Source organism: Oryctolagus cuniculus, chromosome 17, assembly GCF_964237555.1.
Source record: "Oryctolagus cuniculus chromosome 17, mOryCun1.1, whole genome shotgun sequence".
Lineage (NCBI taxonomy): Eukaryota > Metazoa > Chordata > Mammalia > Lagomorpha > Leporidae > Oryctolagus > Oryctolagus cuniculus.
The window spans coordinates 56,704,880-56,722,983 of record NC_091448.1 but is presented as its reverse complement, the minus strand read 5'-3'; the positions used below and the strand labels follow the sequence as shown (position 1 = coordinate 56,722,983).

Here is an 18,104-nt window from a genome sequence, read left to right as displayed (position 1 = left end):
AGAGAGAGAGAGAGAGAGGGAATTTTCCACCTGCTGGTTCAGTTCCCAAATGGCCATGATCAGGCCTGGACCAGGTGAAAGCCAGGAGACTGGAGCTTCATCTAGGTCTCTCATGTGAGTGGCAGTGGCCCAAGCACTTGGACCATCTTCTGCTGCTTCCCTAGGCACATTAGCAGGGAGGTGCATCAGAAGTGGAACAGCTGGGTCTCAGATCAGCATCCATATAGGGTGCTGGAGTTGCAGGTGGCAGTTTAACCTGCTACTCCACAATGCCAGCCCTTCAAATTTTTTTCACCAGAATAGACCTATCTTTCATCTGGATTTCCCATGAACTTTTTGAAGTACCCTTGTAGGTACATACACGTGTATAAGGACATCCAGACAGTTAAATGCTAAGTGAATAATTAGTACGTACTATGACTGCTTACATTACCTAATACTTACAATAACCTTAGAAAATAGGACCTTTTTAAATTCCCATCTTATAGATGGTAAAACAGAGGTTCACAGAAAGTACTGTCCTTAGACTGCAGCAACCACAGCAAGCAGGACCTCCCACCAAGATACAATATCTTAGGGACCACTCCGCCTGTACCATGAAGTACCTCCCTTGAAATTTTTTACGTTTTCTTGTGGTGCCTGGGAACGCTGAAGGCCAGAGGTATTGTATTGGCTCAACTCTCTAAGCCCAAGTCAGTAGTGGTGTGGGCACTGCTCCCTTTTCTCCCCTTTAGATTGCTCCTTAGCCTCTTCCCTGTGTAGGGTCAACCAGATGCCCGAATGAGCTCTAGGACTTGAGTCTAATGGGACTACTGGGCCCTAGGGCCAGACTTGGTTTCAAGAGGGTAGCCTAGTGAGCTGATCATTTCTCCTAGCTGCTGTGTTAATGCTTTTGCAGGATCACACAAGATTGGGCTGCCGGGATGGAGCTGTCATGCTGATTTTGAGTGATTTCAATTGTTTATATAGACAGGAGTCCTGCAAAATTTTTTGCCCTGGGCCAAGCATGTAGCACAGTGGTTAAGTCACTGTTTTAGATGCCTGCATTCCATACCAGAGTGGCTGGTGGGAGTCCCAGCTTCTCTACATTTGATCCAGCTTCCTGCTGATTGCGCACCCTGAGAGCAGGTGATGGCTCAAGTACTTGAGTCCCTGCCACTCAAGTGGGAGACCTGGCTGGAGTTCCTGGCTCCTGGCTTTGGCCTGGCCCAATCCTGGCTGTTGTGTGCATTTGGGAAATGAACCGGCAGGTGGAAAAATCTCTCTCTGTGTGTCAATGTCTACCTTTCAAAGAAAAGAAAAATAAATACATTTTAAAAATAGATTTCTCCCCAACCTTTTTTTTAGGGGCAAACCTGCTTAGAGACAGATACAGTGACTTGACTAAGGTCATCTAGGTGATGTGTGGCAGGGCTGGCATTTGTCCTCAGGTGCCCCTGAAGAACTCACACATTTGCTCTTCATTTTAAAAGGTACCAAGTGTTGTGGCCCTTTTGTGCAAATTATGCAAACATCATCAAGTCTTCGGCAGTATTTATTAAACCTTTTAAGTGCATACTGACTGATCAATCCTTCCACATTTTTTTTTTTCTGGCCTGTGACCAGGTTCTGTGCTAGGCTTACCTTACATAAGAATATGAATTTAATGACCTCCACAAGAGATTTATGGGCTACTGGAACTTCCCAGGAGTGAACTGATGACTTGACGTTAGTATGGTGCTATTCATCACTGGCGTAGCTGATCCTAGAAGAGGTATCGGTGGAATTAGGAAACAGCGCTACAACTATTTTGTTGGAAATGGCCCACACTGGAGGACACAGCCAAAGTATTTCTGATGTTTGACAAAACATCACTAGAGAAAGAGAGAGGGAGAGAAACACACAGTGAGGGAGGGAGCAAGTTCGACAAACATTCATGGCTATGGAATTAGAATAATACCGATGTTATTTGTTTATTAAAGACTGTAACTCACGTCGACATCACACAGAATGAAACCCCTTTAACCAGATAATAAGCACGGCGTGTTCTTTATGATAATGCCAACAATAAAACTAGAAGACTTTACTATTTGTTATTTATCAGGTCGACTGGACAAATCATTTTTCTATGTGCCGGGCTTGGGAAACTCTTTTTATTTCCTGTCTCCTTCTTATTAATAAAAACATCACAGAGCTGGTAAATTTATCCCCATGCACTTTGCACTGTACAAGCAGCACTAGCAGGCACTGGCACGGAGGTTCCAGAGCTTTCTGCAGGAACAGGCATGGCATACATTTGTTCTTGTTTTCCGTTAGCGTTGTTGGAAGGCTCTCCTTTAGCTCATGGCAGTGGTAGAAGCTGTGTTTTATAATTTTAATATTTTTCCCAACGTTATACTGTAAGTTCATTTACTTCTCTTCGTCTTCCAACTCTGTGCTAGACTACATCAGCATGCATTTTTTTACTTGGACGACGCCATCACCTGCTAGATATCTCCAACGTCCGATCTTGCTCCTCCGAAGCCCTTTCGCCACTCAGCAGCCAGAATGAGCTTCTTAGCACAAATTAGTTCCAAGTTGAACTCCTCCGCTTACACGAGCACAACTCCCAAGGCTTCCTGATGCCCTTAGAATGGAACTCAACTCCTCATCATGGCTGTTCTGGCTGCCCCTGACAGCTCCTCTGGCTGCCTCCACATTTTCCTCCTTTCTCTGTCCTACTCTGGACTGTGGGGGATCCCGTGGGAGGAGAGGGAGGGTTGCCCACAGTACCAGGCCCTTTGACTTCTGGTGTGTTCTGCTATTGGGTAGTTCTGGCAAGGATCAGAAGGGGGAAGGGTGGAGCCATCGCATCCTATCCCAGGAACCCCAGCCTGTGTCCCTCTCAGCTCCTTCTCTGGGAGTCCCAGTGACCACACCCTTCTCTTCCTGTCACACCAGGGGCCAACAGAGTTTCCTGCTGCCCCAGCTGCCTGCTGTGACCATGGCATTCTACTTCGCTTTATGGTTGCCCCACCCCATTCACGTCCTCGTAAATAATCCTTTTATTGAAATCATCTCCCTTGACCAGTGCTTTCAATCCCCTCTGCTCCTTGCTGTTCTCCAGTCTGGCACCTGCTGGTCATGCTGTCTCCCAACCACATTGCCCTCCATCCTTCTGCACACTCCCTGGCCATTTGCTGTCCTTGTTGCCTAGAACAACAGCCCTACACACTGTTGCAAGCGTGCACTCCATTCCCCTAAGTCCCAGCTTTACAGAGAGGCCTTGTCTGGTCCTCCATTCTTCAGTAGCCTGCTCCTCCCAACTGCTTTCTCTCTCTCTCTCTCCGCTTCATTTTCTTCAAGTCGCTTATCATGAACTGTGTTGATCTTATTTCAATCCACTTTGGTTTTTCCGTCTCCACTACTGGAATGCAAGCAGGAACTGTGTCTCACTTGCACCCCTTTAGAACCTCCCTGTCTAGAATTGTGACTGGTACAGAGTAGGCGCGCTAGCCATGCTTCTAAGTGTTTGTTGAATGAATCTGATTGGACCATCTCTCTTTATAGATCAGGAAGCTGAGACCTGTAGTGTTCACATGGACTCTTTTTAAATTTTTTTGTTCTTTCAAAAGGATACTTGCTACTCAGCTCCAGCTAGTTTTTAAAAGAAAATGAATTTAGTCATTTTTATCTATTTGAAAGAGAAGCAGAGAAAGAGACAGAGATTGTCCATCCTCCAATTAAGTCTGCAAATATCCGCCACACCTGGGAGCTGGGCCACAGCCAGGCCACAGCCAGGAGCTAGGAACTCAATCCAGGTCTCACATATGGGTGGAAGGTAGCCAAATGCCTGAGCCATTGCCTGCTGCCTCCTAGGGTGCACATTAGCAGAAAGCTAGAATTGGGAGAAGAGCAGAGAATGGAATCCAGGTGCTTTGATATGGGATGCTGGTATCCCAGGCAACATTCCTACTGCCGCACCAAATGCTCACCCCCCAACATTAAAAAGAAATCTTAAAAATTTGTTTATGAGAGAGAGAGAGAGAAAGAGAGAGGGAGGGAGGTTGAAACACTCAGCTGGGAAGAAGGGAACAAAATCCAGGCCTTCCATGTGGATGGCAGGGACCCAAGTACTTAAGCCATCATCTACTGTCTTGAAGGGTGAACACTGGCAAGAAGTTGGACTCAGAAGCCCAGCCGGGACTTGAACCCCAGCCACTGACACAGGAGGCTGTGCCCCATGCCCGCCCTTCTCATGGACCATTGCACCAGGATTTTTGACATCCATAGAGCACTTGCCAGTTTGCAAGTTTCCATCTCATTTGTGTCTCCTCTTTTCTAAAGAAAGGGGCTTCTTTTTAACTTTTTATTTATTGAACACGTATTTTTAACCTAATGAATAATCTTTTAAAGCTTAGATTTTTCTAATCTGTGTTTTCCTCCTATTTTTTCTTTTCCTCTCCTTTTTCTTTCATGCGTCTAGCTCCCATGTCTTCTAGTAGTTGGGAACCACTGCCGAGGAGTTAATATTCATTATTAGAAAGAAGTGGAGGAAACCAAGACTGGGAGGATCTTCCAGGAAGCCTGGCCATCTGTACCACAAATAGTAACTATAATAGTCACCGTTACTGGACTGATGAGTGCTCACTCTGGGCCAAACACAGCACAAGACACTTTTTGGATAATCCTCATTAATTCCTCATAGTGATCCTATGATCTATGCGCTACCCTCCTAACGAAGGGGAAGAAATGATGTTCTAGGAGGTTAGAGGACTGCTTCAGGCCACTGGGAAAGTGGCCTGGATTCCAACAGAGCCATTACTCACTCCAAACTCATGAGGCTCCTGATCCACACAGGCCATGAAGTGCAGATTACCCAACCTTCAAAGTCTGGAGTGAGACAGAAGTGAGACCCCCGCTAGGAGTCCAGCTGGGGCTTGGAAAACTGGATAACGGTGGGGGAAGGGAGCAGCCTCAAAGGAAGAAATTAGGTCCTGGTCAATGAAAATCAGAAGTTGGGGAGATGGTGCTTTTGTAGTCCTTTGAGGATCATCCTGGCTGCTCCCCTGTGTCTTTCAGACTCTCCTTTGGAAATGAATCAGAGAACACCAGATACACAAGGGAGGGGCCTGTCTCTCCTACGTGGCCGTAAGGAGAGATATTGACTGGGCTCTCTCAAGGGCAGGATAGGGTAGTTCCGAAGCAGAGTTACCAGCTCTTCAGTGCTACCTACACAGCCACACAGGACAGAGTTAGGGAGAAGCATTTAGAAGTTAGAAGCATCTGGAATAAAAGGCCAAGGTCAAGCTGAGGTCTTGGTGACCATGAACTACCAAACAGGCTACTTCAGACTGGAGCTTTAACTTGCAGCCCAAGGTTCAACTAGAGTCACCTGCAAATGGCACCTCTGGCCCAGGAGAAGTTTGCCTCATGGCTGAAAGGAAGTTCACGGTCAGAAGCAATGGTTTAGTTGCTGCTCCACCCAGGGTCAGGCAGGTGGAGGCAGTGTCTAGCCACAAAGTACTTAACCTCCATTCTTCAAGGATCTCAGTCTTCATTTATGCTGTTGTGCAATTGACACTAACAAAAAATACTTCTGCATTTGACTAAGTCTACTTCTGAGCCACCCAATGTTTTCATCATAATATTTACTTCTGGGTAAATAGGCTAAATTCTCCAATTCTGATACAAAACAGAAAGATCAGAGAATGAAAATAAATAGATGACATGGCTGTTTAAAGATAATGTAAAATGCTTTCCAGCAGCATAAATATTTGATTGTAAAACTTTCAATATGTTGTGTCTATTAAGTAGTAATGTACAACATTTAAATAATTCAGTCAGCCCCAGTGGGCTAGGATCTTGCAGAAGGACAGAGGTGGGGCCCAGTTTGGCAAGACGCCAATTTCCCGTCATAACACAGCCCCATGGCTGGCCCCAGACGCTCTATCCTTGCCATCTGTAACTCTTTGGTCAGGACCAAGCCACAGATGAGAGCAGGGGATTGGATGGAACCCTTGGGGACATCAGACATTTCCCTGTCACTGCCCCTAGCTAATATGGTTACTATTCTTTGATTTTTATTCTGGAGACAAAGGATATGGATGACGTTTTTGGAATATCTTGCAGGATCTATGTAGGTTTGTTCTAAACTTCCATCCAGCCTTCGAACCAATGTCCACGTACAAGGTGATAGATCTGAGGTTGGGTGACCTTTTTAGCTGTTTGAATTTACCACACTTCTAATCTCTTTGGGCCTCATTTTTAATATTTGTAAAATGGGACTAGTAAAATGTGCCCGGCCCTTCTGTCATTGTGCTGTGTATCAGGGATGGAACCTGCTGATGCCTCCATCTTGGACTTCGGTTTCCATAACGGATTCTGGTGGAGACTGATGTTGAAGACACAAGAAAGACACTTAACAGGATGCCTGAGTGCTGTAGCACGTTTCAATGCAACTGCATCCAGTAACCAGCATGCCAACGTGCAAGGCACTGTGAGGGCGGTGGCTTTCAAACCTCGCGATGCTGCAGGTGGTTCTGCAAGCCTGAAGAAGTGCAGATGGATGCCCTGGAACCTCTGATGAGTCCTCCGTAGAAGGACATGGAAGGCAAGCCTCCTCCTCAGCAAGACACATGGAACTGAAGGCTCGGCGAGAACATCACCTCAAAGGACTCCTTTTAAATAAGAGAGGGAAGGAGTCAAGTGCAATATTTATTTCCCTATGGCATGGAACAGAACCCCATCAAGAAAAGAAATAATCTGTTTGTTCTTGTGAATTTTTAAAATGTCAAAATATAAGTATTCATACACACACACACACACACATACACACTCAAATAGATCCTAGCTTTTACACGAGGTGGTTGTAGGGGTAAAACCCCAAAACCAAACAGAACAATGAAAAGTGTAAAATCCTAAATTAAGGGAGCATTGCAAAGAGTTTAATCCTCTTAGTGTGAGGGCTTTTCAAAACATTCATGGAAAATGGAATTAAGAGATAAGTTTATTTTGGTGCAAAAAGTCTTTGAAATCTTTGCATAGTTTTCTCATAACATGCGTTTTTTCACGAACTTTTGAAAGGCTGCCTTTCTTGCATGGATTTCATAAAGTTTTTACACCAAAAATAAACTTATCCTTTAACTCCATTTTCCATGAACTTTTGGAAGGACTTTCATATGTGCTTGCAGGATCGTCACACTGAGCCCGTCTACACTGTAAACCTTTGCAGAAGCTTGTCAATCGAATGCGTGAGCACCAGTGGCAACCTAAGTGGTTCTCCCCTCACTCAGGTCTCCAAGGAGAGTGCCAGCCACTTGGTCAAAGACTCATGATAGGCCTTCGGTGCTTTGCACGGATGCATCCTGAAGTGTCCTGAAGGCTGGACGCTCACTCCCCCTTGGTGGCTCACTTCTGCAGATCCACCTCCCAGGTGACCGAATTCCCAAAGTGGGCCAAAGAAACCACTGTCTGGATGTCATGGACTCTGGGCCTCATTAAACAGTGAGAACCAGAAATGTTCAACCAGCCAGTGACAAGGACCTGTAGATTTGTTATTTTAATTAGCTGAGCAAAAAGCGATTTCATAAATCTGTGTGAGTAATGCATTAGTTACAACCTTCTGCACCAAGCTGCTTCTCTGAGAGGACCAAAGAGGGAACGGAGTCATATCTGCAGAATGGGATTGCTGTCCCACACTTTGCTAACCTTTTTTCTTTTTTTCTGTTTCATGAAGTAATACAAAGCATTGATAACTTTGAGATGCTATCATCTAACTAATTTTAACACACTGTGTAGTCTGCTGTGTCTGGGGTTAGGACTGAGTATGTGAGGTCATTCATTGCTCTGCTCTGTAAATATTTGAGGTGCCTAGTATGTACAAAACAGAAATGCTACCCACAGCAGGAGCAAAAGCATTAGACATAACCTCTGCCTTTGAAGACTTTGAAACCCACAGGGGCGGAGGGCTGAGGGTAAAGGATATGTGTGCAGTACAGCCCGAACTTGAGCTTGGGGGACCTTTTCCATGTTGTTTGTTGATGCAATCTATATGGGGCTGATCATACTATCACAGCCTATAAAGAAATAGTTATTAAACAGAAGCATGGATGAAAACATCTCAATGTGTTCCATAGAACCTAGGACACAATTTTTTCAATTTTTTGCTGTTGCTGAAAAGAGTAAGATCTCTTCAAATAAATGGAATGTCACACTGCAATTGTCAGTTGTCTTAAAAGTACATGAAATAATGGTGATCTTACAATCAATAGCCTTACATTTGATAAATGATACAAGATAAGATTTAATTATTATTATTATTTTTTTAACAGGCAGAGTGGACAGTGAGAGAGAGACAGAGAGAAAGGTCTTCCTTTGCTGTTGGCTCACCCTCCAATGGCCGCCATGGCCGGTGCGCTGCAGCCAGCGCACCGCGCTGATCCGATGGCAGGAGCCAGGTGCTTCTCCTGGTCTCCCACGGGGTGCAGGGCCCAAGTACTTGGGCCATCCTCCACTGCACTCCCTGGCCACAGCAGAGAGCTGGCCTGGAAGAGGGGCAACCGGGACAGAATCCGGCGCCCCGACCAGGACTAGAACCTGGTGTGCCGGCGCCGCAAGGCGGAGGATTAGCCTAGTGAGCCGCGGCACCAGCCAGATTTAATTATTAAGTGTTAGAATCTAATCCTTGGACATTCTATAAGTTTCTCGTAGACTGAGCTAGCCTACATTTGCAGAAAGGAGCAGGTAGTTGTAACGAGGGGTTGGACCAGGAAGTAGGAATGGATATAGATGGAAGGACGTTTCAAGCGTGAACCAAAAAACAAAACAAACAAATAAACCTGGAAATGATAAAACTATGTTTCTGGACATTTGAGAAGATAGATACTATTGGAATGGAGAGTTCATTTATAGAAGCAATGTGACATAATTCTGTAGATAAAGGCAAGGTTGAGGCAGACTGTAGAGAGGACTTTGAATAACAAGCTACAAGTTTGGATTTCATCTTGTATGCACATTTTAAGCCCCTGAATGGCATGCTAAAAGCAACATTCTAAGATTAAGCTGTGCAGCAAGGAGGGAAGTTGTAAAACTGGAGGCAGCAAGATTAGCCAGGAAATTGTCTTGGTAATCTAGCAGAAGTGTCATGAGGGATTATGCTAGGGTCATAGAAATGGAGTGGAGAACAGAGGTGATATATGGAAGAAAATGAAGGAATTGGTCAAGGATGTCTTTAGTGTTATTTTTAAATTTATTTTTCATTATTTTCATTTTTGTAAGATTTATTTATTTTAAAGGCAGAGTTGAGAGAGATAGAAAGGCAGAGAGAGAGAGAGAGGTCTTCTATCCACTGGTTCACTCCCCAAATGGCCCCAACAGCTGGAGCTGGGCCGATCTGATGCCGGGATCCAGGAGCTTCTCCCTAGTCTCCTACATGGGTGCAGGGGCCCAAGAACTTGGGCAGTCCTCTGTTGCTTTCCCAGAAGCATTAGCAGGGAATTGAATAGGAAGAGGAGTAGCCAGGACTTGAACCGGTGCCCTATGGATGCTGGGATGCTGGCACTATAGGCAGCAGCTTTACCCACTATGTCACAGTGCTGGCCCCCATTTTCATTTTATTTGAAAAGCAGAAAGGTCAAGAAATCTTCTATCAGCTGATTCACTCCCCAAATGTCCATAAATGGGAGGCAACGCCCAGAGCCAGGAACTCAACCTCAGTCTTTGATGTGGGTAGCAGGGGCCTAAGCATTTGCTACTTCCTAGGGTACACAAGAACAGGAACCTAGATCAGAAGAAAAGACCAGAACCAGGCACTCTGATAGCGAATGTGGGTGTCCCAAGGGGTCTCACCTGCGCTACCATGAGCTAACCTCTTAAGTTTTTTTCTTTTCTTTTTCTTTCTTTCTTTTTTTTTAATTTACTTTAGGGGCTGGTGCTGTGGCACAGTAGGTTAACGCCCTGGCCTGAAGCGCCGGCATCCCATATTGGCGCTGGTTCAAGTCCTGGCTGCTCTACTTCTGATCCAGCTTTCTGCTATGGCCTGGGAAAGCAGTAGAAGATGGCCCAAGTCCTTGGGCCCCTGTACCCACGTGGGAGACCCGGAAGAAGCTCCTGGCCCCTGGCTTTGAACTGGCACAGCTACGGCTGTTGCGGCCAATTGGGGACTGAACCATCGGATGGAACACCCCCCCTCCCCCGGCTCTCCTCTCTCTGTGTAACTCTGCCTTTCAAACAAATAAATAAATCTTTTAAAAAATGTACTTTAAAAATATTTATTTATTTATTTGAAAGGCAGAATTACAAAGAGAGAAGGGGAGACAGAGACAGATCTTCCATCTGCTGGTTCACTCCTCAAACGGCTGCAATGACCAGGGCTGGGCCAGGCAGAAGCCAGGAGCCAGGAGCTTAATCCAGGGATGTGGGCCCTCCTCCACTGTTTTCCAAGGTGAATTAGCAGGGGACTGGATTGGAGATGGAGCAGCTGGGACTCAAACTGGCATCCATTTGGGATGCTGGCGCTGCAGGCCATGGCTTAACCTGCTGTGCCACAGAGCCGGCCTCAGCCCCTTCAGTTTTTGAAATGCTCAAGAATACTAAATCCAGAAGAAAATAATCAGGCTTAAAGTTATATCTGTGTATTATATGAAGATGTTTCAAAAAGTTTGTGGAAAATGGAATTAAAAGACAGGTTTATTTTGGTGAAAAATTATTTTGAAATTCACACATATGAAGAGTCCTCAAAAAGCTCATAGAAAATGAATGCTGTGAAAAATTATGCATGAATTCCCCCCCCCCCTTTTTGTATATAAGATTTACTTATTTATTTGAAAGACAGAAGTACAGAGAAAGAGAAGGAGGGAGGGAGAGATCTTTCATCCTCTGGTTCACTCCCAAATGGCTACAATGACCCGAGTTGGATCAAGCTAAAGCCAGGAGCCAGGAATTTCATCCAGGTCTCTTTTATGGGTGACAGGGGCCCAAGTACTTGGGCCATCTTCTGGTGCTTTCCTGGGTACATTAGCAGGGAACTGCATGGGAACTGGAGCAGCTGGGACTCGAACTGGCACTTACATGAGATGCCAGCATTGCAGGCGGCAGTTTAACCCACTGTTCCACAATGCTAACCCCTAGGCATAGATCTCAAAACGTCTTTGAATCCAAATAAACTTATCTTAACTCAATTTTCCATAAACTTTCTAAAACACCCTCATACAATGTTTGTCAAGAATCATTTGCATTTAGCTTTAGAATTATTTTAATGAAAAAAAAAAAAAAGCCTAAACACGAAAGCTCTTCCTCTGTCTATTTTTGTAGGCACTGGTGTCTGGCATAGATTTAAAGCTTTTTCGTACCTAAGAACATCTGTCTTTGTCACAGTACTTTCTCATCTAAAATTCCAAGACCTGACTTCTGGCTTTTAGTGCTGCAGAGAAGTTTTTCTTTTGTGGGTTTTTAAAATACCTGGATGCTTATGGGATTTTTGCTTCCCCAAAATGAAATTAATAAATAGGGTAAACAAAATATGTTTTGGTGCATCTCAGTTTATTCAATATGTAATGCATGGTAAATCCTTTCAAACCAAAGACTCACATCAGTTTTTAGCTCAAGAATTATTTTTCTTTTAGTTCTTTGATTATTGATATTTTGAATACTCTGGTCTCTTAGGAATTCTTGTTATCCCTAACTACTGGAGCCTCTGGATTATTTTTCTTGTGTTTCTCATGTTTAATACCTTATAATGTTTATCTTTTATACTCCAAGTTATGGGGAGACTTCTTGAACTTTTACTGTAATTACATTGTTCCAATTTTATTGGGTCTGTTTGCTGTATATTGCATCCATTACATTTTCAAAGACCTCTGCTGTTTTAACAGTTCTAACAAATCTTTTCTGATGTTATATTGCTTCCTTTCTGGTCTCACCTCTATAAGAAGTAATAAAATCTTCCTGAATAATTTTGAAAATGTCTATTAGAGATTGGGTTGCTCATGACTGTTTGGGTATCTGTTATTGAAATGGGGGGTTCCACTGATCTGTCACATCAGTTCTCTTTTTGAGAACTGATAAATACTTGCATATTCCTGCTGTTTCCCTCCGTGGTCATGATCACAGGTGACTCATCAAGTCCCAAGAGATGAGACATGTTCTATCAAGGATATTGATGGTTGATACTAACATACTTTAGGCTCTAATGAAGTGAAAAGAGAAATGTTCAGATTTATAGACACTTTGCCAGATCAGAGACCCAGAAGTTTCTAGGGAGTAGGGAGGGCTTTCAAGTTGAAGGCAACTATGAGAAGGGGGCAGCTGGCTGGGACACCACATCACTACACCTCGTGATTAGGTGTTATTATCCCATTATATGTAGGATTTCTAAAGATGGAAGAGCAATGAAGGTTAAAATAGTAGCACGATTCATACAATTTCTCCCTCTTGGGCATACAGAGTTCTTGTAGGTGAGCTGGAGACAGCTCCCACTGGCTCATGCATCTATTCCCAATTCTGTTCAGGAATACCAAACTGCTAACTTGAAATCAATGGCAGTGAGAGTGTTTACACCACAGAAATTGGCAAACACTACAGCTAATGCCTTCACCTCCACTGACTGGTAGTTGTTAAACACTTACTAGCACACAACAGTTCTTAGGGGCTGGCATTGTGGCTCAGTGTGTCGAGCTGCCAGCATCCCATATTGGAATACCAGGTCGAGTCCCAGCTACTCTGCTGGGACTCCATCCACGTTCCTGCTAATGCATTTAAGAAGGCAGCAGAAGATGACCCAATCACCTGAGCCTCTGCCACCCATGTGGGAGATGGGGATGGAGTTCCTGTCTCTTGACTTTGGTCTCAATCACTGTTGGCATTGTGACCATCTGAAGAATGAACCCCTCCCTCTCTCAACCCCTCCCTCTTTCTCCTCCCCCCTCTGTTTCTCTGCTTCTCAAAAAAAATCAATCAATCAATTAATCAATCTTAAAGAAAGCATACTTAGCTTTCCATATTTCTGGGTCCAATAGATCAATCTCTCTTGAGAGAATTTGTGATGAAGATGAAACTTCTTGTCTTCCCACACTCGTCCTTAGTGGAAAGTCGTGCAAGAGAGTGGGTGAGACAGTGTGAAGAATCACACCTAGAAAGGAATGCAAGGCCATGTTCAAGGGTGAAATATTCAAAGGTGATGAAGGACAGAATCATCTTCACATAAGAAACAAGATTATCATTATTATTATTATTATTATTAGCTGCAAAGATCTGTATTCCTCCCAAAGAGATTATTTTCAAGGATTATGAAATTGCACGTTAGGGCTGTTCACAGATAAAATTCTGAAAATTTCAATTCCAAAGACGTTCCCGGTTGATTCAGCCTCTCCACCTAATCCACACGAGTTATGTCAACTTTATCTTGCTAAGCATGGAAGGCCACTGGGTGACACAACTCCAGTGGCTTGTGAAGAATTATAATTCAGGCAGGCCTCTTGATTATGTTTAAAACTGGACAAACAATTGATTTTTTTCAATGATTGATGAATGACGATTCTGTACGAACATTTGTGCTAAAAGACTGTCTCCAATGTGGCTAAATAAATATTTGCCTCCCTAACGTATACTTGGCCCAGTTTGTGAGCACAGAGACTTTCTGAGGTCGCATGCTGTGGGAGGCAACACAGTGGCTCCTGCCACTGGACTGTTCAAACATATGCATGGGAGTTTCGTGCCTGGGGATTTCTTGCTTCAGGAAATGTGTACTGAAGCCTTGTTGTCTGCTGGGCACTGAGAACACAAAAAGATGAACAAGATACAGCCCAAATGCAGGCAGTTGGTTCTAAGGCATGCAAACAGTTCTTTACAACATGGTAAACATGTTGTGCCTTAGAACATGGTGTGTTCTAATGGCAGCTCTCGCATTACTTGCTGTGTGAGTTTGAAAAGGCATGTGGCATCAGGGAGCCTCCCTTTTCTTTCTTTAAAGATTTATTGTATTTATTTGAAAGGTAACATGACAGTGAGAGGGACAGACAGAATGAAAGAGATCTTCCATCTGCTGGTTCTCCTCCTGAATAGCCATGACTTTCCAGGCTGGGCCATGCTGAAGCCAGGAGCGAGGAACTCCATCCAGTCTCCCACGTGGGTGGCAGGGGTCCAAGGACTTCTGTCATCTTTTGTTGCCTTCCCCGCTGCATTAACAGGGAGCTGGATCAGAAGAGCAGCCAACACTCAAATTCGAGCTCCAGTAGGGGATGCTGGCATTGCAGGCAGCAGCTCAAATTGAGCCACAATTTTCTGCTTTATAAAACAGGATTACTGAATCCTATCTGACCATTCCTTAGTCTCAAATAAGATCAAGTAAATGCTGCCCACCACCACCACCCCCCTTTTTAATGGCTGTTTGTTTGAAAGGCAGATCATCACAGAGACAGGGAGAGAGGGAGGGAAGGAGGGAGGAAGGGAGGGAGAGAGGGAAAGAGAGAGAGATCTTTCATTTGCTGATTCACTCTCCAAATGGTTGCAATGGCAGGGGCTGCCCAGGCTGAAGCCAGAAGCCAGGAGCTTCTTCCAGGTCTCCCATGTGGGTGCAGGGGCCCAAGGACTTGGACTATCTTCTGTTGCTTTCCCAGGCGCATTAGCAAGGAGCTGGATCGGAAGTGGAGTAGCTGGGCCTCAAACCAGAGCCCATATGGGAAGCCAGCACTCCAGGTGGTGCCTTAACCTGTTGTGCCACAGCACCAACCCCAAGGGTGTCTTGAGTATAACATCCAAGGAGGACAGAGCTTGTCTCTCTGTGTGCTAATTTATTAATTTCCCTACCATCTATTACAGGTGTTTTGACCAAAGATACTTTTTACCTAGTAAATCACCAAATCAATACACTTACTCACTCACTCATGAGAAGCCAGATTCGCCTGCAGAATCCTGGCCAAGATGCTGTACATTTGCTCTCCGTCTGTCTCCTCACCTGTGACATGTGAGGATGGAGTGGGGTTTCAGATGCAGCCATGCCAAGAGACCCAGCAGAGTACAGGTGCCCTGTTCTTGCCCCGCCTGTTAGCCTTGGCCGCCCTGTGGATTGTGCGCAGTCCTCGTGATGGAGGGGAGGAGGGAGTCAGGCTGGTGCTCTTGTTGGTTCCCTTTGCCCATGAATTGGCAAATCCTCAGAGAACAAGAAAGCCTTTTCGTGTAACCCTCATCAAAACACTTTAAAAGAGGTGCCTGTTGCCAAAAACTTTATATTTATCCCAAGAAAAATTAGAAACTATTTTTGGATTATCTGCACGTGACCAGCCTGCCTTCCTGCAGATAAACAACAAAAAACTTGCGTGTATGCAAATCCCCGTGCTGCTCAAAACATGTGCTATGTCTCCCCGCTCAATGCTGCCTATGGAGGTGCGGGCTCAAGGCAGCCACTCTTCCCTGGCAACTCCAGTCTGTGAACAAGATTAAGGGTGTGGGACACACCCAGAGGCAGGTCTGAATTCTGATTCTGATCCTTGCCAGCTCTTGCATCTTTGGGTTGGTTATGTAACTTCTTTTGAGCCTCAGTTTGCTTATATGCAAAATGGGGCGATGTTAACACCTAACGTCAAGGTCGTTGTGGGGATTAAATATAACAAAGCTGGGTTATCTGGTGAGTACTAGAGAACTGCTATGTCTCTTCTCTTCCCAGATTTGCTTTTGATCTTGAAAGAGGTCTGAATTTATGTTTAAGGAGATTTTTAGAGAAATTAGGGAAACTCGCACATTAATGCATGGTGGTCAGAGAGAATTAATCCAGAGAGGACAACCAGGACAGCAGGCCACAGAGCAGGACACACAAATTCAAACGGCCTTTGAGACCAGACAAGCATGTGGCTAGTAGCCAGGGCACCTTGGGGTGCAATGCACCTGGCAGCCACAGCTCCTTCAATCAAAGAATTTCAAAACACCGTGCCAGTCCGACGGATATGTGAGGAGTCCAAATAGTAGTTCTTGGAGCTCGACTTTCTCTTATTCCAGAGGACTGTGTAGCTCCATTCTTTTCCTTCAAAAGTTATCTGGGAAAAAAAAAATACTTCCTCTGGACACCTGTTCTTTCTTTGCTCATGACACCCAGCCTCTGCGGCCATGACCATTCATGTACATGTAATTGTTAACCACTTCTTTTGCACAGAACATTCAGAAAGAGACAGAAATAAAAAAAATGCATATGTACAGCAAGCAAGCATAGAGGCAGACACCCATATTTAAAGCAGTGCTCCCAGGAACAAGAACAGCACCTCAAGCTATGGACATTAGAGTGCAGAAGTCATTCATGACTGGAATAGGCACTGGTGTTAGTGCAGGAGAGAGGCCGACTAATGGTGGAGGTATCTAAACCCTCCCAGGTTTTGACAGGCAGTAGAGGGAGCAAGGGGTGCACTCTATGTTTAGCCCATGGCTGTGGGCTTTGCTTGTCTAGTGCATGTGTGTGGGCGTGTGTGTGTGTGTGTGTGTGTGTATCCTTTCTTTCCTGTTGGAATCTTGGAAGCCCCATGAAGGAGGGGCCTGTATCTTCTGTTTGGTTTTCCTTGATGTCCTCACATTCCATAATGCCTCTCTTCGCTTCCTTGCTATTTAAGCATCTTGGTCTGGATGTTGAGAGGACGAGATGCCAGATTCGGCTATCAGTGGGAAGCAAACAATCTGAGGCCTTTGGGGAGTACAGATAAAGTGAGCGAGATTGGGGTTGCGTCTGAACGGGGCCCAGGGATTCCTGTGACGATGTGGCTGACAGATGACGTCTCGCTCCTGATAATGGTGCATCAGGACTTCCTCCTGGCTGGAAAGAGAAGGCAGGCAGGCACCCTGTTGCCTAATTGTCCCTAATCACAGAGGAAGACCTCACACACACACACAGAGCTGACCGGGATGCAGTTGGCCAGATTATCAGCAGCCAAAGGATAAGGAGTGTTGACTTAGCCGTGGGAGGATGGCTGATGGGTCAACACCAATGAAAGGGAATCTCGTGCCTTTGCTAGAGGTATCAAGTCCTGTTACGATGGGTCTTGGTGCTTTTCACTTCCACCTTTTTAAGAGTTTCAGGGAAGATGAAGCTGAAACAGAGGGGATAATGATGTTTCCTAGTACCTACTACTTGCCGGCTGCTAAGCTGAGGTCTTTAGCTGGGATAAAGAACACCCTGGGTTAAATGAGAAACAGGTATTGCTGTTCTAATTATGCAAGGAGGCCAGCTGAGACCTGGAAATTGGCTGTCTTGACTAGAATGACCCTTAGCACTGCAGGGCTGACCTTTGAACTCTAGTTTGCCTACCACGGAAGCTTTCTAAACTATGAAGGATCTCCCTGTGGTTGGTCAGGATCCCCACACAATGGATTCCGACCTTTGTCAGATTTGGGTGGGAGAGGCTTCTTCAAGCACAGCTTGGGAATAATTCTCACAAAGGAGCCAAGGGAGCAGGACTGAGCGTGAGAAGTTCTACTGATGTGGTCCCAGTAAGGCGAAGCCAGACCCCAGCAGGGTGAGACCAACAAGGCTCGCCTCCGGGCAAAACCTAGGAGATGCCAGAAAACTCAGTAATCAAGATACATCTTCTAATGTAGCGGTTTTTTTTTTTTTAATTTAAACTAATGTTAAAAAAACAAGCCATGATGAACAAAATAGCAAAATTTTAAATAAAGATGAAATCCAACCCCATGTTTGCAGGTCTGAAGTTCACTTGCCTCACCCTAATCGGGTGTATTTAGGGGCACTGCGGGTAAAGCAGCTGCCTGCAGTGCTGGCATCCCATGTGTGCGCCGATTCGAGTCCCTGCTGCTCCACTTCTGATCCAGCTCTCTGCTGTGGCCTGGGAAAGCAGCAGAAGATGGCCCAAGATGCTTGGGCCCCTGCACCCACATGGGAGACCTGGGAGAAGCGCCTGGCTTTGGATCGGCCCAGTTCCATTGTGGCCATTTGGGGAGTGAACCAGCAGATGGAAGAACTCTCTCTCTGCCTCTCTAACTCTTTCAAATAAATAAATAAACCTTAAAATAAAAGACAAACAGAGCATTTGGTGATCGAGCACAGACATTCTGCACCAGTTTTTACAAAGATGGCATTAAAATTTTATCTGCCTTGTTTCCAGGGGGTTTTAGGTGCCCCCTTAAATTCTGCATCTAAGCCGCGGGATTCA

At 45.0% G+C, this 18,104-nt stretch overlaps 1 long non-coding RNA gene across 2 annotated transcripts in view; it reads right to left on the bottom strand.

The window, feature by feature from the left end:
- The window catches only part of LOC127484430 (uncharacterized), a 107,522-nt gene that overhangs the window by 5,351 nt on the left and 84,067 nt on the right, over positions 1-18,104 (bottom strand). For both annotated transcript variants that reach the window (XR_007911396.2, XR_011383290.1), the window contains exons 2-3: positions 12,946-13,087; positions 1,624-6,638 (exon numbers count right to left, since the gene is read on the bottom strand). This is a non-coding gene — a long non-coding RNA (uncharacterized lncRNA). The remainder of the gene's footprint in view (positions 1-1,623; positions 6,639-12,945; positions 13,088-18,104) is intronic.